Here is a 24,894-nt window from a genome sequence, read left to right on the forward strand (position 1 = left end):
GTTGGGGTGCCTGGGTGGCATAGTCAGTTATGCAGCCAGCTCTTGGTTTCGGCTCAGGTCATGATGTCAGGGTCCTGAGATCAAGCCCCAACTCGGGTTCTGGGCTCATCATAGAATCTGCTTCAGATTCTCTCTCCCTCTTCCTCTGCCATTCCCACTTGTGCTCTCTCTCTCTCTCAAATAAATAAATAAATGTTTAAAAAAATAATAATTTTGCAGAATGACCTTTATATTGGTAGAAAATTATAGACAGTTGGCAATGATACTGCAACAGAAATCGGGAAAAATTGTATCAATATTCAGATTAATATAAGGAGATTTTTTTTTAACACTACTGTTACAATCCAGTAAAGATTCTATTCATATAAGTAAATGTTCAAAACAACCATTTATTTTTGATGGTGCTACTATTTAAAGTTCCATTTTTGGTTTGGTGCCTGCTGGTGGTGGCCACATGGCTATCGGCTAGAGGCATGGGAATTGGTGGCTGCCGCCTTTGGGCTGGGACGAGCCGTCCTCTCAGGCGAGGCTGAGGAGCTGAGCCAGAGCCACGGCCAGTGCACTGGTCATGACTGCTGCACGATTTGCAGGCTGTTACGTTTTGCAAGCCATGAAACATAGGGAGCCTCCAGTAAAACAAGTTTTTCAAAGCCCACCAAAATCTGCCTCCAGGGGTGGTTATTACAGAGATGGTTTGAACCCCAAATGACAAAATGAGGAGCAGTATTAATGCTAGGCATAAGTCCTGCTGCCAGTAAAGGAACAATATGAAATACTCATCAATGGATTATGCTTTTAAATCACCTGGACAATTTTGGCTCCTTGTACCACAGCCAAAATCAATGAAGCTAAAGATTTACTAGCAGGTCGAGATAAAAAACATGAAGTAAATGTGTGATGAATTTTAAATTCTTATTAGTTGATATATTTAAGTGCCAGCTTTTTATAATAAAATGCCTCAAAGCTAAAAAAATAAAAATTTCATTTTTAAAACTAGATGTGCATTTCTTGCTGTGGCCTGGGAAGGTCATAATCTGGCAGATTCAAGGCCCAGATTTTCACCCAAGCACAGAGAGCATCACTACTCGATCATTTTCTTAAAATCAATTACAAAGCTTTTCTAAGCCAACCTTCTCCTCCAAGCTTTACCCAAGCATCCTCTCCACTTCAAATTTCATGACAACACTACGGTTTATAGAAATTTGTGGCTAAAATAACTTAGATATGAGCTAGGCCATCTAGAGGTAGAGAAATCTTGGAAGAGGAGAAAAAAATCCGTGCAGATATAAGGTGGCGAGAAAAAAGGTAAGTGTGCGCACTCCCAAAATGTTTCACGAGAGTGGTCAGGTTGGGACACAAGTTGTACGAGCCTCCATAGGAAACAAGTTTACTGTTGAATGAAATAATAAAATTGGACTATTGTCATACTATTGTAACTAATGGTACTAAGTTGAAGTTTTTCCCCTTCTGTCTTTCGCTCTTCTTCCTCTTTCTTTTTTTGATAAGAGCTACCAGACAATGTTTTAGACTTTGCTTAATATTGGTATTATTTAATATTAAAAGAATTTATATGCTACAAAATGTATTTTCTTGTACTTTCCTTTGGAGGAATTTTTTGATAAATTCAAATGCGTTAATATAGAAATAGGTATAGAGCTTTCAATTCTTTTTCTCCAAGTTTTTATTTAAATTCCAGTTAGTTTACACACAGTGCAGTATTAGTTTCAGGTGTACAATTTAGTGTCTCATCACCTACCACTTATGACAGTATTGATATGTTTTATTTTTCAAAGAATTGTCCTTATCATTGAAGCCTTCGAGTTCGTTGGAATAAAGTTGTTCATATATTCCACTATTACACATGTATTCTTGATAGGATTTTCATGAGATTCCTGCTATAATTCCTGATTTTAGCGATTTTCTATTTCTTAATTTGCTTTTTCCTTGACCAGTCCTGCTAGTTGTTTATCAATTGACTGATCTTTAAAAAAAAAAACAGGTAACTTTTATATTTATTAATTTGTCTGTTTTCTACTTATTTAAAAAATAAATCTATGTATTTTTAATACCTGTTATCTTTATTATTTCCTTCTTTTACTTAATTTGGATATAAGTGACTCATTTTTTTCTAGCTGCAGAAGATGGAAAATTCTATCACTAATTTTAAACTTTCTTTTCTTCTTAAAACATTTATAGCTATATATTTCCTCCTCAGCACCATCTTAGTTGCATCCCACACATTTTGATAAGTTGTGTTGTGACCAGAAATAAATTCAAACACTTGTGGGGAGCACAGCATATTGTATAGAGAAGTTGAATCACTATGTTGTACACCTGAAAACGAATGTGACATTGGGTGTCAACTATATTCAACTATACTTAAAAAAAGAATTAAATTCAAAACCTTCTATAATTCTCTTAGGATTTCTTGTTTTATCATATTAATTATTTAGATGTGTGTGGCTTAATTTCCAAAATTTTGGGACTATTCTGGCTAACACTGTAACAGATTTCAAATTTAATCTCATGGTGGTTGTCGAAAACTGCTTAGTATGACTTCGGTCTTTTGCCATAGGTCATTGCAATAGGTCATCTTTCACTTACCACAGGAGAATTACAATTAATCTTGTACAACTTCATGTGAAATGTGAGAAACTTGAAATAATGTTATATACTCATCCCCATTCTATGGATTAATAGATTTTCAATCTACTTCTATTATAAATCTCAAATTTCAATGCTATAGTTTTAGCATTGAGCCATCACTTGTTTTAAAGACATTAAGAAAAACATGTGTAGTCTCATTTCTGATAGTCTTCATTCCTTCCTGTAGATGTGGATTTCTATCTGGTGTCACTTTGCTACAGCCTGAAGAATTCCTGTTCACATGTCTTATAGTACAGGACTTGAGAAAGGTATCTTCTTGGCTTTTGTTTACCTAAAAATATATTTATGTGGCTGTTGTAAGTTATTTTGACTGGATGTGGGAATTTGAATTGAAAATTTTGTTTTCATTTTCATTAACATAAATGTCATTAAAAGCTACCTACTTTCACTGATTCTATCTGCAGTCAGCCATTGATTGTATCTTTGTTCCTTGAAATATGCTGTGTTTTTCCCTCTGGCAAATATATATATTTATCTTTGGTTTTTATCAGTTTGACTGTGATGCATCTAGGTATAGCTTTTATTGTTCTTGTCTTGCAGTTTGTTAAGATCCTTGTGTTGGTAGGTTAGTGTTTTCTCCAAACCTGAAATATTTTTGGCTGTTACATCTTTAAAAATTTTTCATTTTCTTTTTTCTCTTTTTTCTCTTTCTGGGAATCTAATTACCTGTGTACCAGGCATGTTGATATTGTCTGATAAATCCCTGAGGCTATATTTTAAAATTTTTCTTTCTCGATTTTTTTAAGATTGGGTCATTCTTATTGATGTTCTTCAAATTCATTAACCCTTTCTCCTGCCATCGCCAATCTGTTGCAAAGTACATCCAGTATATTTTTTAAGGGACTTTGCTTTTTAAAGCGGTTTCAGACTTACAAAAGCAAATTGAAAATATAGGACAGAGAGTTCCTGTATAACTTTTCTTCTATTATTTACATATTAGATTAGTATGGTACTTATGTTACAATTAATGAACCAGTATCAATATATTATTTTAATTAAAATCAATACTCGATTCAGCTTTCCTTAGTTTTCACCTAATATTCTTTTTCTGTTCCAGAATCTCATCCAGGATACTATACTATGTGTAACTGTCATGTGTCCTTATGCTTCTCTGGGCTGTGACAGTTAACTTGTTTTTGTTGGTTTTGACAGCTTTCTTCATTGTATATATTGTCCTTTTCTCTGAAGTTTCTTGAGGTTTTTTGATTCTCCCTTGAGACCCACTCTTCATTAAATAATTATGATAATTACTTTCTTTATATCTTGACATATTTATACAATAGTTGCTTTAAATTGCCTGTCATCTAATTCTAACATGTGCATCATCTCAGGTTCCTTTTATATTGTTGATCTGTGTCTAGGCTATGTGTCACTTTTTCCTTATTCTTTGCATGTCCAGAATTTTTTATCGCATAAGTAATATTGCCATTAATATTTTTAGAGACTCTGGATTCTGTTATTTATCCCTGAAGAGTGTTAATTTTTGTTATAGTTTGCTAACTCAGTTCCTGAATCCTTGGTAAAAGACTTGTCACTTTTCTTCTGGAGACTTGGTTTTATATTTTGGCAGGCTATATCTTTTTCAAGTTTACTGCAGATCTCTTAATTCTGGCACATAGTATTTTCCTACCATATGACCCTCCTGAGATTTTAATGAAAAGGTTGGGATTTATCCAGGATCTTCTCACTTAGCAAGTCTCGTACTTGAAACTTCATCTCTCTTCAATGGGCAACAAAATAATTTTTTTTTCTCCGTTTTCACTTTCTAGTTTGGGTTGTCACTGGTCTGCTTGATTATTACTGAATTCCTCTGTATATACTCAGTCCAGGGTCAGTCAAGAAGTTGAGAAGAGTTTACACACGGATTTTACATAGATTGTCAGCCTCCTCTCTTCTGTGACTAACTTCCTTTCTGGGATTTTCCCTCAGTTTCAAGTCATTCAAGCCCCAGAACTGTCCCCTGGTACCTCAATCTGAAATAAATCATCTAGCTTTTGCCCATTCTTCTTTTGTCTCCAGGGCCTTCAAATACCTGTTTTTGTTATATTTGTTTGGACTTTTTAAATTATCTGCTTCAGAAGCAGTCTGATACGTTTTACCCTGCAATTTCTGGAATTAGAACTACCGTTTGGTTGCTTTTTCAATGATATTCAGAAATATTTTCTACAAACTCTGGAATACACAGTGCAAGTGTGAACAATTAACTTTAGTCACAGAGGTTTATAGTAACAAATGTGAAGTTTTTGCAAGGGAATAAAATATTCTCGGTGAAAACTTCTAATATATGTTTTGCAGAGGGCTCAAAAGAGATGCTGGCAGATTTCATAGCTCTGCTATTGGGTTTACTCTTTTTAACAAAATATACATCTTTTCCTGTTTTTACTTAAAATTACCAACTTTGCTACCTTTGGCTGATGTAAGGTCTTCAATATGTAAAGTGCTATAGGTTCGGAGAGAAAAAAAATGGACACATGGATTTGAATTATTGATCTGTTCATTGCTAGCTAGCTTTGTAGCCTCAGAAAACTTTTAAAATCTCTTTGAGCTTTAGTTCATCACCTAGAAACAGGAAAAATGCTATTAATGACACAGTTTTGAAGAGAAGGCTCAATCCTGGAATATAATGGTTACCCTATAGTTGCTCTTATTCCCAAACATATGCCATACTACCCTCTTCTAAGCCTACTTTAAGCCATCGAAAGAATTGGAAAGTTTTTGGTTCTTAATTTATATGATTAATTCCAAAGAAGTTTGACAAGCAGTGTATTTACTGCCTGAGTTGCTAGCCTTGTTGATAAAGGCTTTAGAACTAGGGGGGCTTCATCCTCTCTCTGGGTCTCGGCCAGCTGCTGAGGAAGCAGGAAACAAAGTCCAGCTCCCAAATTGGGGGGTTATCAAGTGCTAGGCAGGGTGTCAATGTCTACTACTTGGTGGGGAGGTAGGAGCTGTATAAAGAAAAGTCTGGGCAGATAACGAATATTGAAAATGATTCAAAATTTAATAAACATGTAGCTTCATCACGCATTTTTGTTGGAAATCTAATTTAGGGTGCTCTTAAACAATGAGGTTTTTAATTGAAGAGGAAAATTGGTGAAAGTATTTTAAAAGTTAGACTTCACATGGCATTACTCACACACCAGAATTACTGAGGCAATATCCTAAAGTAACCCCATTATCTGCCTTTGGTGAAAAAGTAAAATCAAATAAATAAGAAAAAAAAATCTGGATATGAGAGTCACTTAGGATGTGATACAGCTGTGGAAGACAAAGTAAAGTGGGATCCCCAGAAAATTCTAGGATAAAGCAACAATTCCAAACTACATGGAATTATTTGGTAAATTTACTAGAAACAGCATGCATTAACATATTAATACTCCACATGAGCTTCTTTTCTGTATATTGCACATTCACTTGTTTAAATAGAGTGAGACTTGTGTATCTTGTGTTAGATTTTTGTTGTTGTTGATGTTTTAATTTTTGCAGCCATTTGAATGTACCAAAGATAAAAATTCTGTATTATCTTAAAAGGAATTTGGTTTGAAATACATATACTTCTTGGTTTGAAATATTACAAAACTAGGGAAAGCCTCCTACTCTCCATTTAAAAACATTTACTTAAAAATTAAAAAAAAATGTTTTAAAAAACATTCTTACAATCATTGGAAGAAGACATTTAATGGAAAAGAAGGGAAAATCAATAGCCTAGTAAGTTGTAAGTAAATGAGGATGAGGTCATCCCTATCTTGATGGCTATGGAATAGCAATCATTACCAGAACGCTAGAAGTAGGTTCCGGAATATTTACAAAATGAAAAAAAAAAAAAAAAAAAAGAATGACTGCAATATATATGGTTTCTCTGAGGTAGAACCTAAGTATTTATTGGTGGAATATTAATTCCTACCTATTTCCCTGTATTATATTTCTATTCTTTCATTATGTTGGCAAAAAAGAAACTATGACTATTGCCCTAAAAGCAAAGCTGCCAGATATTAAATCCTAAATTGAAAACACACCAATCTGGAGATGAGCTTATGCAGATTTGCATGGTGGTACAAACAGACACAATGGTGTATTCTATCCCAGAGGACAAGAGAATTGAGAAAGAAAAGAGGTGGGAAACACTTTTTTTCCCCAAGCCTGGAATAATCCCTACAGAGAAGAGGGAAGCAAATATTTGAGCTCATCCTGTTGTCTGAGGGATATTTGATAAAGGGTGACTCTGTTTGCTCACCATTGCTCACAGCCAGGTTAGGACTGTTTGAATCAACAGACTGATAGATGTGTAGTAAACCAGAAATTGTATGATTTGTGTACAGTTCTTTCTACCTCTCCCACATGGCTCATTGTCAGTAGAGAAGATCCTTCACTTCATTTATTTTGGTGAATTGAGAGATGAGAGGGATACAAGAAGGTTGCAAAGTAAGCTGAGGCAACAGTGAGGGGATCTCCAAGGCAAGTTGAAAAGACTTGCATCCAGGGAAACAGAATGGGAGCCATGATGGGAATCAGAAGAGAGATACGTTAGAGCAGAATATGTATCCCTCACTTATAATTCTAAAGTGGTTTGGAAACTTCCAAACTTCCATACTTCCCAGGAATATAGGTTCTTCTTATCTCTCACTTTTCTTTCTCAAAAAGAAATGGTATACAGACACTGTCTGGGTGAGACTGGGAATTAGAACTTATCTCTGAGTGTGAATCTCATTCTGGGTTCTTTCTGTTTTAGCCATGTCTGTCTAGTATCTTCTTCCTCATTTCAGAATACAATTGCTGGCTCTGAGTTTTTGGGCAGGTAAATAATATCCAATGAAGTTGCATAGTTGGAAGTCCAGTCTAGCCTAGAGTCACTCTGATTTCTCCAATAAATCTTATCTGTAAGAAAAGATAATATTTTGACCTGCCATCTGTTTGACTCATTTCTACTTCCAAATGGGATTTGAATTTGAAAGTGGGATTTACAGAGGAAGGATGATTGAATCTGACCTTTATGTTGTCATGTTTACCTACTTTTTTAACCCTGACTTTTGCCATACTTTACTGGACATGGAGTGTACTTTACTGCACCATTTCAGCTATGCTTGGCCATATGACTACTTTGGTGAGTGAATAGGAGAGGAAGAGATAGTGAGTCAGTGAGAAGACCTTAAGGGCTATCATGTGTTTCTTATTCTCTTCCCGGATTTCTGCCATCCACTATGATAAGAGCAGATCCCAGTGAACTGCTGAGCCCTGGCTGCCATTGGAACAGACTTGAACTCAACACACCTCCTATAGCTGGACTGCCCTGCTTGAACCTACACATTCATGAGAAAAATAAATGTTTGTGTTGTTTTAAGTCTGTAAGAATATAGGGTTGTTCACGATGCAATTAAAACTCCTACAAAGAGCCTGGAACCTCAGAGGCGATGCCAAGGAGTTGCTAGGGAACCGAATGTGTACCAACAAGTGAGTTCCCATGTTGTTCCTGCCAAAAAGCAAAAAAGAACAAGAAGCAGGCCTCTCCCTTCCCACCGCCAGTGGATGAACAATCACCTAGAAGAACTCGTCCTTTTTTTTGGCAGCCTGCAGACTTGTAAACCTTGAGGGTTGGGACAGAACTGGGAGAGGGGAAGGACAGATTAACATGGAGTTGTGAGCCAGGCTGCCAGACAATTCTGATTTGATCTAAGAATTCACAAGAAAAGGACAAATGGAAGAAGCATAATGAGCTAGTTTAAGAAATTCATATTGGGCAAACAGGCCTCAAGTCAGAAATTAAATTCAGATCTAGAAATAAAGAAAATATATTACTTCGACACACCCAAATAATAAATGATGAATCATATGCCCAGCACATTTTTAAGCAAATTACAATATCCCAAATCTCATGGTCTTTAGGTGTCCCAAAGAAAGGATTTCCTAAAGTCACTTACAAGGAAAAGAATTTAAGGCCAACTACCTTGGCCATGACTTACTGGTTTTCAGTGGTAACTGCTTCTGTGACTGGTTCCATGTCTGTTCACATGCTTGGCCATCTTTGTCTTCTTGGTATACAGCTTCACCGCCATCTTTCAGTGAGCCTGGATATACTCAGGGGTTCTGGGGATCTCAGATATTATTAGGAAATGTCAAAGAAAATTGTTCCCATTGATCTGGTTAGTGATCATATTTCTCTCAGGTAAATCTATAGGTTTAGGAGTCACACCTACATAGAGATTTTTGATTTTCCATTTTGAGATGTATTCCCTTTCTCTGTAGTTTTGTTAAGGAAACATTCTCCTAATGGTATGGAAGGTAGAGTTTCTTAAATATTGCCATATTGACTACTATGGGCTGAATGTGTTCCTCCTAAAGTTCTTGTGTTAGCATCCTAATGCCCAATAGGATGGTATTAGAAGATGAGGTCTTTGGGAGGCTCTGCCATCATGAACAGATTAGAGCCTTATAAGAGGATTCAGAGCCTTAGCTCCTTTGTCCCTGTGAGGACACAGCAATAAGACACCAGCGATGAACCAGGAAGAGTCCTCACTAGAATACAACCATGCTGGCACCTTGATCTTGGACTTCCCAGCCTCCAGAACTAGTAGAAATAAGTTTCTATTGTTTATAAGCTACCCAAGTTGTGACACTTTGTTATAGCAGCCTAAACTGACTATGACATTGACACGGCCCCATTCTTTGGAGTTCATGTCTCCCTGTTTTTTTAGTGAGATGTCAAGTCACTAATCAATCCTATTTTCAATGACCTACATTTTATCTTACATTTTTTATGCTCTGTTTAAGGAAAAAAAAAAGAAAGTAAGCTCTCCTTCCCCAGATGAATCACATTTAAGCCTCTGGGCATCCGAAAACAATATAAATAATAGTCAATTTACTCCCATGAGGCACAGGGGCTCATTAAGAAAATTAAGAACACACACATGAAACAACCTCAACAGTCACCATATGCTATGTTGGCAAAATTAAGCCTATTTATCATTCTATCATCAGTATAATCTAAAATATTAAGCAGATCAAGCATTTTAGAGTTTCACAAGCTAAGGAAAAGAGAGAACATAAAGTGCTTAATAGAGCATAATTGAGAAATTTCTATTTCCAGGCAAACCTTGAAGGTAATGCCACCATGGGCTGAAATGCTTATGTTGTTGTAACACTCATTTTACATGTCAATGTGTCTGAACAATGTCATTGCCAACTCCAGCCCTCTAGGAATCCACCTAGGTGTTGGCTTTGGTAACTTCAGAAGAAAGGGCTGTCAGCACTGCTGGCTGAGCAGATGAGGACAAATAAATATTCATACTCTGCTCCCTGCATGTGACACTTGAGTTGTGAAATCAATGTCCACATTTCAAAAACAACATCACCCAAACTTACCTCTTTTACTCCAAAGAGGAAGCCATCTAAAAATATTCTTTTCTTGGTCATTTAAGGTTTCAAAGAAGAGAAAGGAGAAAAATTGGGGCTTATGAAATGATAATTTTCTTGTTCTTAATGGAAATGCAAGGAAGTCGAATGAGGATCCCGAAGATCAGTCATCAAGTGTCAAAATGTGTCTATAGCATATTAAGAAGAGTTTAGAAGGAAATAAACATTTGTTATAGACCTTCCACTGTTGTACTTTTCATTAAGTTGCCTCAAAATACTTTGCTGCGTTCTATGGAGTATTTTTAGTAATCTTCTTTTCAAGTTTCTGTTAAGAACATTTTGATGAGTTGAAAAAGGTATGTAATGTGTATTCTATGATGTGTAGTACGGCATCCTGAAAAGTAGCAACAATGCTGATTATGTAAGCATAGCTAATCAAGGTATAGAGAATCTTAGATGCAGTAGAAAATAAGTCAGTGTGTCCAAGAGGGGGGTCAGATCTGTCTGATTCACTTGAGCTTGGAGTGTTTGGAATATAGTCTTTAATTTCAGTCAGAGTTTAAAAAAAAACCCAACCCACAACAGTGTAAAGGCCAGGACTACATAGCCCTTTCTCCAACACTTCCCATTTACAGCTCTTTAGAAAGAACAGGGTTAATGGGTTCCCATGTGTGACAGACACTGCAGGTGTGCATGTGCCTGAGAGACTGCAAAAGGATGGAAAGGTGCCCTTGACCTTGAGGATTATTTCACCTTCTCTGGGTAGCCATTCAAAGTGGCAACTGTCATAGAGCAAAGCCCACTAAAATGGTTTCTGCATCCAGGGAAGGTAGGGGGGAAGAGAAATACAGAAGGAAGAAAAGAGAAGGGGACACCATCTATATAGGGGTATTTGCTGTCTCTCTCACACATCCTAATGATTTAAACCATTCATTTTACCTTGATAGATCTGTGAAGATATTTCTTCAACAATGGAAGACAAGGATTTCTTCTATCACCTTGTTACCTTTACAGTAGAATTCGTCCACCTAACTGAATTATATAAGCTCATAATATTTGTGTTCTGATATTTACAGCTGGTGGGGATGCCTTTTGGATGGAACTTATAGAGACTTTCCAAGAGCTAGTAAACTATTATTACTGTCACATAATTCCTCAGGGCCCAGAAGATACATCTAAAGTAGTTATTGATGAAATAAGGAAAACTCTCTATGACCACCTGTGATCAACCCCATTAATCCATAGTGCTGTCATTCAGGCCATAGACACTGGATGACAAAATCCACTCCAAAGAGCACAGGATGGGAAAGTATTATTTTCTTAAGCAGTTGATTAATTAACATGTACTCACTCTTCAGTCCAAAAATACTATGGAAGTTTATAGAAATACATATAATGCAAAAAGTGAAAATAAAATGCAAAATAAGTGTCTGTGTGGAGTTGGTTTACTATTTGATGCGGTCAGATACAGGAATTGGCCTGGATGAAGAAAGGCATGGCTATCCGTGTGTAGTTCACACCACCTGGATGAGCCACATGCCCAGACTTCAAGGAAGCCTGAGGTGAAAACAACTGTAAGTAGCCTGGGATGTATGTACCATTATGATATCCTCTTACTATTTTTAATGAGTCAAATATAATAATTACACATTTGTAAAAAATCGTATATTCTAAAATGATAAATTTTATTAGTATCACCTATCAGATTACATTTTTCAAGACAGGAAACTCATAAAAAATCAGGGATTTTTTTCTTTTTACACCATTTTGCAAATAAATAAATAAATAAATAAATAAATAAATAAATAAACAAACATTTATTTATAGAAATAAAGAGCAGATAAGGAAGAGGATTGTTCACATTTATTTGACCATAAACCTTTCTGAGCTATATATGAGGATAGACTTTGTTGAGTTTCTGTGTACAGAAAAGCCTCATTCAGACCTTTAATGAATTTGGTTTTTTAAAATTTAATATAAAATGGTGTTCCCAGTCTAGTTCTAAAATAATTCTAACAATTTAAACATTTGTAAGCCTATGCAATATAGTTCAAAAATGTTTTATCAACATTGCCAATTTTTTAAGAACATAATTTCGATTTCTTAAATTCCTCATGCTTGGTGCTAATTTTATCTCTTATGAAAATGTAAATGAAGACAGCTAAATTGTGTAGAGGAGATTAAAAATTTTCTAAGTTAACTCAGAAAGTTCAGTATATGACCTACTTAATATTTTCCTCTTTTTAATTACAAGTGTAGGAAGGTTACTGAACTGCATTAGGACCTTACACGAAGTAACTGTATTCATTTTCAGGGTTCTTAAGTGAAGCCACACATTCTTCCTGTCAGGTCCTTCCCTTGTTGAACAAGTTCACATATTCTGGCTGCTGAGTTTCATATCGGAGGTGCCACATACTTGCGTTGTGTACATCCTTGAAAATTTCCCCTTTTAAATGGTGTCAAACAAAGATAAGGGATTGCATAACATTTTCAAGTATATGAATGACGGAGATCATTTCTAGAGCTTTTTTTAAAGAGTGAACAAAAACTCACACCTACAGTTTTGTTGGCTTGCTAAAAGTCACACAGCTGGTCTGCAAGCAAGGATAGAGCAAAGGGTAGGAAGCAAGTTCAGTAACTCCTAGTGATTTGTCTTTTCACTGTATTATCATCTTTTATCTTCCAAATTCACCCCTTTGAGAAAATGTATCTTGGTGAGAAAATACACAGCTTTAGGATTATTTACATTATGATAGCATTTTATACTTGGAGGTGTAATTTATTTTATATTGGTAAATTAAGTATGCATGGGCACACACTCACACACATATACACACTTTGCATGGTTTGATGAGAAATTTCCAGAGAGAATCATTTTTCCTAGGTAAAAATCACACTGCAGTATTGGAGCTGGATAAAAAACTCACACACACACTCAGATGTGACCTGCCATAGGAGATAACATTATGTAGAAGAAAGTGCTCTGAATTTGGAGTCGGATGCTCCTGGATTCAAATTCTGCTGCATTATCCTAAAACTTATTGACTTCCTTCTCTCTATATTTTTTTTGTCTTCTACTTCCCTTACTTCCTCTCTACTCCTTTCTATCTCTCCCTTTTTTCCTCTTTCATTCCCTTCTTTCTTTACTTCTTTCCATTCTGGATAATTTAGCCAAAAAGCTGTTAGGTACATGAAATGAGAAATAGGACCTGGCCTGGCAAGGGCCAGGGCCTGGAGAGGGAAGTGACTGAGCAGGGAGGGGTCCAACAAGATCAAGAGATTCATATTACCAGAAGGACTGAGCAGTAAGTAAATGTGTTGAGGATAATGGGAGCCAGGCTTCTCACAATCAGAGAGGTGAGTTTAAAAATAAGGTAGGGAGATTGCTAAAATGAGCGTTTGTGCTATATTGGAATCAGAGATATTGGCTTGAACTCATAGTTTTCAATACAGTTAGATAATAAGACAGACATAGAAATAGATATAGATGTAAAAGGTGTGTGTGTGTGTGTGTGTGTGTGTGTGTGTTTCTAGCTCTGTTCACTAAGGGAGCCCTTGTGCTGTATTGGTCCAGTAACAAATAAGCAAACCTAGACCCATGACCTTGATTTCTAAATACTAATCCTTACTAACAGAAACAGGAATTTCGTGGAAAAATTGCTGGTTCTAGGGCTAGGTCAGGAAAAGTATGAGAAGGAATTTCTTGTTTGACATGAAAATAATAAAGTACTCGAAGATTGTGGAGACATGTCAAAAGACACAAAACCAAGCTTTAAGGGGTTCCCACTGGCCAGATTTGGGAAAATGTATGCTATCTTATTATATCTCTTTGAATCAGATGGAAATCTACGAGTATACTATGAAAAAATAAATAAATAGATAAATGGGAGAAAAAAGTTCTTACTTAAAGTAGAATGACCATTATATACAGAGAAGGGATGATGAAATTAGAGTATCACCATTTGGAAATAATCGTAGTTTCTTTTTTTTTTCTCCAGTTTTTATTTAAATTCCAGTTAGTTAACATACAGTGTAACATTAGTTTCAGGAGTAGAACTTATAGATTCATCACTTCCATACAACACCTGGTGCTCATCATTACAAGCACCCTCCTTAATGCTCATCACCCATCTAACCTATCCCCCATCCACCTAACCCATCCCTCTGCCCACCTCCCCTCCAGCAACCCTCAATTTATTCTCTATAGTAAAGAGTCGGTTTCTTGGTTTGCCTCTCTCTTCTTTCCCTACTATGTTCATCTTTTCTTGAATTCCACATGTGAGTGAAATCATAGTATTTGTCTTTCTCTGACTTATTTTGCTTAGTATAATACTCTCTAGCTTTATCCACGTCATTGCAAATGGCAAGATTTCATTCTTTTTTGATGGCCCAGTAATATTCCATTGTATTTATACCACATCTTTATCCATTCATCAGTCAATGACATTTGGGTTATTTCCATACTTTGGCTATTGTTGATAATGTTGCTAAAAACATTGGGGTGCAGGTGCTCCTTCAAATAAACACTTTTATTTCCTTTGGGTGAATACCTAGTAGTGCAACTGCTGGCTTATAGGGTAGCTCCATTTTTAACTTTTTTGAGAAACTTCCATACTGTTTTCCAGAGTGGCTGCACCAGTTTGCACTCCCACCAAGAGTGTAAAACTGTTCCCCTTTCTCTGCATTCTTGCCAATTAGCATGTCTTTAAAGAGTCATCTATGTGGTAGCATGTCTCAGAATTTCATTCCATTTTAAATCTGAATAATATTCTGCTGAATGAATATACTACAAACATTTCATTTATTTATTCATTTGTCAATGTACAGTATTTGGGCTGTTTCTACCTTTTGGCTATAGTGCTGTGAACATTAGTGTAAAAGTATCTGTCCTAATCCCTGCTTTCAATTCTTTGGGCTATTTACCTAGAAGTGGCATTGCCGGATCATATGGTGATTCTGTTTAATTTATTGAGGGATCATAATACTATTCACACAGTACCTGCACCATTTTGTATTACCACCAGCAACACACAAAGGTTTCAATTTCTCTCCATCCTCACTAACACTTGTTTCTTTTTTTTTTCTTTTTCACTTGAGATAGACATATTTAATTGTTTAATCTTTGTAATCCTTAAAATAGAAACATTTTGTACAGAACAAAAGAAATTAAATAGTCCATCTCCTCTGTGATTACTACCTTCTGTTGTTAATCATTCTGCAATGTATTGAGCACATGCTATGAGTCAAGTACTTCTAGCAGTTGTAAAAAGAATTAATGATTTGCTGGCCAAATGCTCATGAGAATCTGAATCATCACTATGACTCTTTTATCAGGATCTGAGCATCAGTGTCAAGTTTGACGCCAAAGTGCATAACAAAATCCACTTCTGATTAAAAAACTGTAATTCAATTTATTTAATAAATATTTCTTAAATGTCGGATACTGTCTTTGGCATTAGCAAAAAATAAGTAAAAAGAAAATAGTCTCTACCATCATGGCATTTATTTATTATTTTTATTTTTTTAAAGATTTTGCTTATTAATTTGAGAGAGAAAGAGAGAGCTGGAGAGAGAAAGGATCTGAAGCAGACCTCTGCTGAGCACAGAGCCCAATGCTGGGCTCAATCTCACAACCCTGAGATCATGACCTGAGCTGAAACCAAGAGTCAGATGCTTAACTGACTGAGCCACCCAGGCACCCCTACCCTCATGGCATTTACAGGCTAATGGAGACAAAATCAATGACACAAATAAGAATGCAATTACAGCTATAGTGAGTGTTATCAAGAATAATTATCCAATAATTCATAATTGATAACCTGGTATGAAAGGTTTTTTCTTTCAAGTTAATAGAAATAAGTGTTTGTTAAGTCACTTTCAGTATTAGGAAAATAAAACTCTTATAATTCTCTTTATAGCAAATATTTAATATCATTGTTTGGGCCACCTTAAATAAAAGGCCCTTTATTATAAAATAATATTTTAACTTTACTCAAAATGAATTTACAAAACCTATGACTTCTCTTCATATATACAATGGAAGAGTGTAGTAAAATTAGCAAATACTAAACTGTATTGATAATTTATCTTCTTTAGTTTGTGTTGTTTAGAAACAGTACATGCACCTAATATATGTCTATTCCTTGGCTTATTAGCTACAGTATCCAGTGCAGTAAAATAAATGTTTGGTGAGCGTTCATTCATATCTATAAGATGGCAGCTAATATCAGGTTTCAATACTGACCTTTAATCATTCTATAAACAATAGCATTACATCATAATATGCCATCAAGGCCATTTTTTTTATACTGAAAAAATCAAAATAAGGCTATTATTTATGAACACTTTTGCAAAATATAACTCTTCAAGTGGGAATAAAAAATTGTCTATTTGCTATTCAGCAACACAGAGTATTAACTTTTGTTATACCGAGAAAAAAGCTGCTGTGTGTTGGGAAAATAATACTTTAAAAAATAATTACTAGAAAAACCCATCAGTATAACTTATCCTTTAAATACCAGCTGAGATCAAACAAAGCTTTCCTAAAGAAGTGACATCAATACTGAAATCTGAAAGACAAATAGAAATACCTGGGAAAAGAGAGAATGGGAAACCAAGAAAAGGGGTTTGCAAGAAAGCAAAATTCCTCTCCATGGAGGGCACATGGTGGAAAAAGCTAATCTGAGTGGGGCACAGAGTGAGTCGGTGTTTAGTGCAAACGTCCTCTGAGTTTAGTAAGGGTCGAATTGTACAAGGCCTTGCAGGTCATAAGGTAAGTTTCTGCTCTTTAATTATAAGATGATAAGAATTTATTCATGGATTTTAAGCAAAAAGTCTTTTAATGATCAAAGAGGAGATGTCAATTAGGTAGTTGGAGGGACATGTCTGGTGCTCGGAAGAGAGGTCTGACAGGTGGGTGTGAATTTGGGAATACTGGTTAGTATGCGCTTTGTAGGTAAAGCCATGTGTATAGTACCAGATTGCCAGGGACAGAGCTTAGAATAAGAAAAAAAAAGCCAGGGCCCAAACCTTGAAGAACTCTAATCACTAATGGCCCAGATTAGGAGGAGAATGGGATAGAAAATAAATCACCAGTAAGACAGGTAACAACAAAAACAAGGCAAAAACAAAGACGAATCCAGGAAAAGGTGGAGGTTGAAAGTAAAAAGAATGGAGTGTTTTTAAAAAGGTGCAGCAAATCATGTAATAAGGTTGGACATTGCTGAAATCTTAAGAGAGGTAACAACTGAAAACCCTCCCTCCACTGAATTTAGGACCACACTGAAGTCATTGGTGACTTTAGCAAGATCTGTGGGAAGAAACTCTGAGAGAGGACGTACATTGTACTTGATCCAAAAGCAGGTAGGAGGTGAAAAAAAAAATACTAGCAAGACACAATTGTTTTCAAGACATTCGGTTATGAACATGTCAGGGAGGTAGGGCAGTGCGTGGCAGAGTGTACTTGCTGGAGGGAGAGATTATTTTCTTTTTGTTTTAGATACTAAAGACTTGGATTTATTTAAACACAATGGGAGAAGGATCTAGGTAAAGGGTGAAGGAGGGAAAACAACAATTAAAGCATCTAAGACCTAGAGAGAGCACAGTTTCAGTGCACAGGTGGAAGAACAGGCCTTTGATGGATTGGTGGACTCTTTTTTTAAAATTTTATTTTACAAAGTGAGTAAGGATGAGATGGGCAGATGCAAGAAAGTTTAAGGTTGACCACTCATCTCCTTTCTGGCTCTGCTTCTGTCTCCATTACTGGAAACCACTAACATGTTCAGGGCCTATTTTCTTATACGTAAATTAAAGAAGTAGGGTGAGATAACTTAATACTTAAATTCCTTTCACCCCTAGAATTCACTAAACTGTTTCTTATTTTCGATTCTGGCAATGCCAGATAAGTTTTACGTCTTGTATAGCTCTGGATTTTATGTGAACTGTTAGTTGGGTCTCATTTTTGGCCAAGTGCATAGTTCATAAACATCTTGTGTGTGAGCTGCAGTGAACTAATAAGATTTTTTTTTCTTTTGTTCCGCCTGTTTGTACTCACTGATGTAAGCAGTAGCTTGTTGTGGTATTTTGATAACTATGAGGGCTAAAGCTCTCAAGAAAATAAAGGACAAGTTTAGAGAGGCTTTCCTTTTGCTTCTAACCTCACTTCTCCGAGGTTGGAACTTCAGACCTTGTTTCTTATAAATACTTTCCAAACAGCTTTCTTGAGGGATAAGAGGCAAAACCCTGGGGTGCCTGGGTGACTCAGCTGTGTTGAGTGTCTAACTCTTGATTTCAGCTCAGGTCGTCACCTCAGGGTCATGGGATCAAGCCCCCATGGGCTTCCCTGCTCAGAAGGGGAGTCTGCTTAAGGTTCTCTTCCTCTTCCCCTGCCCCTCCCCCCTGCTCACACACTCTCTTTCTAAAATAAATAAATAAATCTTAAAAAAATAGACAAAACCTTGCACATGTTCAATGTACACAATTTGATGAGTTTGGACGTCTGTTACCATGACTATCAAAACAAGAAAAAGTACGTGGTGGCAAGGATGTGGAGAAAAGGAAAGCTCAGTATACTGTTGATAGGAATGAAAAATGGTGCAGCCTTTATGGAAAACAATAAAAAACTAAAAACTAAAAACAGAAGTAGCATATGATCCAGCAATCTCACTTCTGGGTGTATACCCAGAAGAACTGAAACCAGGATTTTGAAGCAATATCTGGACTCCCATGTTAAATGCAATCATACTCACAGTAGCCAAATTCTTGATATGTAGGAACACACAGACCTTTCACTGATGACTTTTAAGAGTCCCAAATCAAATCTTATTAATGATTGTTTAAATTAGCTCTTCTAGATGACCTCAAGTTGTCCATGGTATTTTTGGAAAGTAATATTAATAATGTTTAAAATTCATTTTGTGACACAATCATAAAACGTAACACTCTGGCTTTAATATTTCAGAAAAGGATGAAATTACATGGTTCATGTTGACATCCATAAATACATTTAAAGCCATCACAAAAGACATACAGTGATGTCAGTGTGGACTGGGCATTCGTACTTGTGCCTCTCAGGGTGTTGTTGTTATTGTTGAGTCCATTTCTGAGCCATCTAAACTGAGTCCCTGTAGGCACCAACCTCACCACATGCCTTCCTGGCTTCCTTATGTCAGTATCAGGACTGCCTCCTATGGAAGAAGAAACATGTTTTCCTATCTTAACATAATAACTACCCTATGATCCAGCAATTGCACTACTTGGTATTTACCCAAAGAACACAAAAACACTGATTCAAAGGGATACATGTTTACAGCAGCACTATCAACAATAGCCAAATTATGGGAACATACATGTGTCCATCAACTGATGAATGGATAAAGAAGAAGTATGGAATATTACTCAGCCATCAAAAAGAATAAAACCTTGCCATTTGCAGCAACATGGATGGAGCTGGATAGTATTATTATTATTTTTTTAAAGATTTTATTTATTTATTTGACAGAGAGAGAGACAGCCAGCGAGAGAGGGAACACAAGCAGGGGGAGTGGGAGAGGAAGAAGCAGGCTCCCAGTGGAGCAGGGAGCCTGACGTGGAGCTCAATCCTAGGACCCTAGGATCACGCCCTGGGCCAAAGGCAGACACTTAATGACTGAGCCACCCAGGTGCCCCTGGATAGTATTATATTAAGTGAAATAAGTCAGAGAAATATAAATACCATATGATTTCACTCATATACGGAATTTAAGAAACAAAGCAGATGAATTCAGGGGGAAAAAAAAGAAGAGGGAGGCAAACCAGACTCTTAAATACAGAGAACAAACTGATGGTTACTAGGAGGGAGGTAGGTTGGGGGTTGGGGAAAATAGGTGATGGCATTAGGGGTGCACCTGTTGTGATGGGCACAGGACGTTGTATGGAAGTGTTGAATCACTATATTGTAGACCTGAAACAAATATTACACCGTGTGTTAACTTACTGGAATTAAAATAAAAACTTAAAAAAGTAAAAAAAAAAACAACAAAAAAAACCAAGCAGCATTGATGACAAGATTTTCCCTTAAAGCAAGGGGTTAATGACTAAGAGCTGACAAAGCAACTCTTAACACTTTATAGTCTCATTTCACATCTCCTCTTTCAATTCCCCATTCTATTTATTGTTTCTTAGAATTACACACACAAAAAATTTTGATTGACAAAATACTTTGATGAATTGACAGCTTTTTTATGTATTTTACTTGATGTTCAAGACTCATAGACTTTCAAAAAGATGCTTACACAACTTTCATGGCACCTGGTGAATAAAACTGATCATATTATTTCGTATAAAGGATTCTCCTTCAAATTTGCCAAGTCTATAATTCTTTATTTTCTAAGTTAAGAATATTTTATAATTTACCCGAGTAATTCAGTTTTCTACAGTCCCATTAGAACTCATGTTACTATTTATTTTATCATTAAGCATGTGTGGTGGTTTTGAGCCACCAATGGAAATGCCTGGGGCACTACAGGAACGTTTACCCTCAGGATTATCATATTTTCATTTACAGGTTACTTCTGAACAGTTTTTGAAGAGGGCGCTGCCTTGTCAGGCTAGGAATTTTCATCAGCAGGTACAGATCAAGCACCAGGGGGCAGGCTTGGATCACAAAAGTTTGTCAGCATGCCCTTCCCTTGGAGAGAAGTGAATGGCTCATACATGAAACAGTAGTGCAATCACTTTGCTTTACAAATTGGATCTTTCATAAGAATAAGCTACTTGTTTCATTTCCACAAATTCAAGAGGTTATCATGCACATAAAATTTCACATTTTTGTAAAATAAAAAATAAACTCTCTCAATTCCAATTTCCTATTTAATTTTACTCATCACACATATCTTGGTAGGGATAAGGAAAAAAAATTTACAGATAGTACTGTACTCTAAACATTAATCTATACGTCAAATTTTTTTGTAACCCTAACCAAATAAGTAGAAAATTCTTCATAGGGTATTGACAAAATAATTTGGAATCTTAGATTTTTAAAAAATACTTACTTTTCTCTTTATCGATGCTATTATGGAAAACTTTGATATTGCTTATGTGCAAAAAGGAAGAAAATCCCCAGACCCAAAGAGAAGCAATGTTACCATCTAGTGTACTTCTTTTAAGATGTATGTTCTCATCAAGATGTTCCTGTCTATCCCAATCTACCTGCTTCTATTTTTCATTTAAAACTTATTGTGAACGATTTTTCTGTCATTGAGTATTTTTCTGCACAGTAATGTGCAACAATTTCATAGTATTTATTGTATCCATGTGCATAATTCATATGCTCAATACCTTATTTTAAGTTATTTTAATCTAAATAACTATTCTAAGTAATCTCTTAGAACTTTTGAAAAGATCTTTTAAAATAAAAATAACATATTCTTTGGTTTTCTAATAGGGGAACCACAGTGCATATATTTTTCATATTTAGACATTTTTTTATGTATTGAGAAGAACAACATAGTTTAACTTCAGTGTGAAAGACGAATTTCAGATGAGGATAGTACACTAACTTACAGCCTCTTAAGAAAGGTGAATCACAATTAAGAGGCCAGTTTTCACACTCATTCAGGTGTTAGTTATCTAATTCTCTTCCTATGGCATTACGTCAAACCACATTTAATAACCACTTGCCAAAGTAAGTCATTTGAAATGTGGTTCCTCACTATGACTAAGAATATGATCAATTTTTACTCCCATTATATAAGTCATCCTTATTTAATGCCACATCACAACACTTTAGTGGAAGTCTTTCCCACATTGCAAAGGATGTTTCTGCATCAATGCATGTATATGCCATTGCCAATGACAACTACAGTGCTTAGGACCATTCCTAAACATACAGAAGTATAATTGTAAGACTATCCTAAATAAATAGTTTTGGAAACTACAACTCCAAGGTTTTTGTACCGCTATGGATTGTGAGAATAATTGTGGAATTATACCATCAGTGATGACAATCAGTACTTGGGTGCATTGTTACATCTTTATGGCCCAGATTCCTCTTCTGTAAAGCCAGATTGGCCAGAGCTATTTTTGCAAGATTATCATGAGTAGTAGAAATGTTTGTTATAATGAACCTGTGGCGCTGGGTTCCCTTAATGGACACTGAAAGTAGGGGAGGGCATCATGCTGTGTAACATTCAATGGCTCTAAAGTCTTATGTTCAATAACAGGGGTCAAGGTGACCTGACTTTTGATGTAAACCCTTCCCTTCCCCATAAGGATAGAGAGTAAACCTAGGCATTCTGTCTAAAATGATGTCACTTCCAGATTTTCAAGACCTCACATATGGCTGGCAGGGTGTAAAATGGGGCAGTCACATTAACATACAGTTTGACAATTTCAAAGAAGATAAGCATAGTTACCATATGGCCCATCACAATTCCACTCCCAGATACATGTCCCCCTCAAAATAAGAACATACATCCGCACAAAAATTTGAACATGAATGTCCATAGCACCATGATTCATAATAGCACAAAAGTAGAACTAACCTAAATCTATCAGCTGAGGAATGGATAATGAAAAAGTGTTAGATCCATAAAATGGAATCTTATTTGACCATAAGAAGGAATCAACTACTGATACAGGCTGCAATGTGGACGAACCCTGAAAACATTCTGCTAAGTGAAAGAAGCCGTACAAAACACCTATCTTATGATTCTATTATGTGAAATGTTCAGAATAAGGAAATCCACAGATACAGAAAAGTAGATTCAGGTTGCCTATGGCTGGGAATGGGGAGGTAGGGAGGGAGAATAGAGAAGGAGTGCTAATGCGTTTAGGGTTTTTTTCTGAGGTAATGAAAATGTACTGAAATTAGATGTGGTAATGGTTGCACAACTCTGTGAATATATTAAAAACCATTGAATTGTGGACAATAAGTAGGTAAAATGGGGGCGCCTGGGTGGCTCAGTCGTTAAGCGTCTGCCTTCGGCTCAGGGCATGATCCCAGGGTCCTGGAATCTAGCCCCGCATCGGGCTCCCTGCTCTGCTGGGAGCCTGCTTCTTCCTCTCCCTCTGCCCATGCTTGTGTTCCCTCTCTCGCTGGCTGTCTCTTTCTCTGTCAAATAAATAAATAAAATCTTTAAAAAAAAATAGGTAAAATGTATGTGATACTAATTGTATCTCAATAAAGCTGTTTAAAAAGAAAAAGGTGTCCAAGTTAGCCAGCCCTTTCTGTTTCTCATCCCAGATGCTCAGGCCTTCACCCAAACGTTCTAGTGCTATTTCCCAGGACTGATTTTATTATGTCCATTATCCCTGTTATTTCAGGCACCGTGACACTCTCATAATCCCGGGTCTCCCTTTACCTCCCCACCCTGATCACTGGAAGGCTCTGCGTATGGCCCATTCCTTTACCTCCCCTCAGTCCTGCCCTACTAAATACCCCCTTCACTTTCTTGCATTAACACAAACTTGTTTCTCTCCTAAGAGCACTGCTTTCCTGAAAACTCTCTCAACTAGTAGACTTCATTCTGGTGGGTCGGGAGGGGATATGTTGTCTTTGCTACTCATTTATATTTTCAGATCTTTCACTCTTTGTTTCCTGAAAACGCGCAACCTTGAATCTTCTGTCATCAGATTATTTTAATTTTCTCTCTTATGTTGTTATGTTCCACCAAAGTTGTTGTTCTTCTGGGTCTCTCAATAATCTTAGTTCAGTTTCTTTCTTTTTCTAAGATTTATTTATTTATTTCAGACAAAGAAAGAGAGAGGGAGAGAGAGCATGAGTGGGGAGGGGCAGAGGGAGAGGGAGAGAGAATCTGAAGCAGACTCTGCACTGAGCTGGGAGCCTGATGCAGGGCTTGATCTCATGAGCCTGAGATCATGACCTGAGGCAAAAGCAAAAGTCTGATGCTTAACTCACTGTGCCAGCAAGGCATCCCTTAGTTCAATTTCTTATCTTAGGTCTTGATGATTTGAACAGCTGCTTTCAAATAACTAGCTTCCAGGTTCTAGAATTTCTTGTCCAGTCCCTTACCCCAGCTACCCATTCACAGAATAAATGAGTTAATGAATAGGGGCACAGCGGTTAAGTGTCTGCCTTCGGCTCAGGGCGTGATCCTGGCGTTATGGGATGGAGTCCCACGTCAGGCTCCTCCGCTATGAGCCTGCTTCTTCCTCTCCCACTCCCCCTGCTTGTGTTCCCTCTCTCGCTGGCTATCTCTATAAAAAAAAAATGAGTTAATGAATAAAAATTACTTCCCAAATGTAAAACTACTGTTCATGTCACCAAAGTCCACAAGTGTTTAAAATAATGTGTGTCTATTTTAGAGCAGTGGGTCCACATTTAAAAAAAAATGCTTCAGGAAAATAAGCAAAGATTTATTGATTTAATTTTTTCAATTTCCTTCTTTGACTCACAGGTATGCACAGTGATTGAGGTATTTCGAGACATCGAGGGGGCCAGATACAGAAAATATGCATTGGATGATGAAGTATGATTATACATTTAAGGAGCAATAGGCCAAAGATGTATTAGTAATGTGTTAGTATATATTCAATAAATTGATTGAAAAGTATATTTCTTTATAACATTCAAAACTAACTAGAGGATAAAACATATGCTTTTCATTTGGAAATTCTAAGAATTCCAGAGCCACAATTGTACCCTTTGGTAAAAAAAGCTTTATAAAAATTTTCCGAAATTTTCAAGGGGATTTCTATTCACTAAACAATTCATTAAAAAAAGAAAAAATATATATAAATTGTCTGTTATAAAAATGATAGTATTAAACATCACTCTTGCTTAGAATGATGTTTGTAAGGGGCAAATACCATTGCATTTCTTTACTGAGTAAAGCCTGTTCATGCCCTTCAACACCTATAAGACAGACTCCCTTGAATGATATT

The 24,894-nt window shown here is 36.3% G+C and overlaps 1 pseudogene; it reads left to right on the forward strand.

Annotated features, from left to right (window-relative positions):
- The first annotated feature begins 610 nt into the window (after nucleotides 1–610).
- On the forward strand, nucleotides 611–24,485 carry LOC103673201 (annotated as a pseudogene).
- Nucleotides 24,486–24,894: the final 409 nt, after the last annotated feature.

Source organism: Ursus maritimus, unplaced genomic scaffold (assembly GCF_017311325.1).
Source record: "Ursus maritimus isolate PB19 unplaced genomic scaffold, ASM1731132v1 scaffold_4, whole genome shotgun sequence".
In the NCBI taxonomy this organism is placed as follows: domain Eukaryota; kingdom Metazoa; phylum Chordata; class Mammalia; order Carnivora; family Ursidae; genus Ursus; species Ursus maritimus.